Source organism: Mauremys reevesii, linkage group 15, assembly GCF_016161935.1.
Source record: "Mauremys reevesii isolate NIE-2019 linkage group 15, ASM1616193v1, whole genome shotgun sequence".
In the NCBI taxonomy this organism is placed as follows: domain Eukaryota; kingdom Metazoa; phylum Chordata; order Testudines; family Geoemydidae; genus Mauremys; species Mauremys reevesii.
The window spans coordinates 43,120,350-43,120,674 of record NC_052637.1 but is presented as its reverse complement, the minus strand read 5'-3'; positions in this window follow the sequence as shown (position 1 = coordinate 43,120,674).

The window sequence follows — 325 nt, the reverse complement described above, 5'->3', positions numbered from 1 at the left end:
TCTCACCAACAGGAGTTGATCCAATAAAAGATATGACCTCCCCTACCTTGTCCCTCTCATATCCTGGGACCGACATGCCTACAACAACCCTGCACACAGCACGGCCTGAGCAGGCAGCAGAGAAATGAAACTGAAAGCAGAGTGAGTTGTAAGTCTCAGAGGCGCCCCCTGGTGAGAACTTCTTTCATTTCTCCCTTCAGCAGGGAAGGATTTTGCAGCTTTCCCTGTTCCCCAAGGGCTGCAGAGGCAGAATAGGACTGGCTGTATCTGCCTGCAGTGGGGGTTGTTTTTATGGATATTTCTAGGGTAGAGGAATACTGGGGTG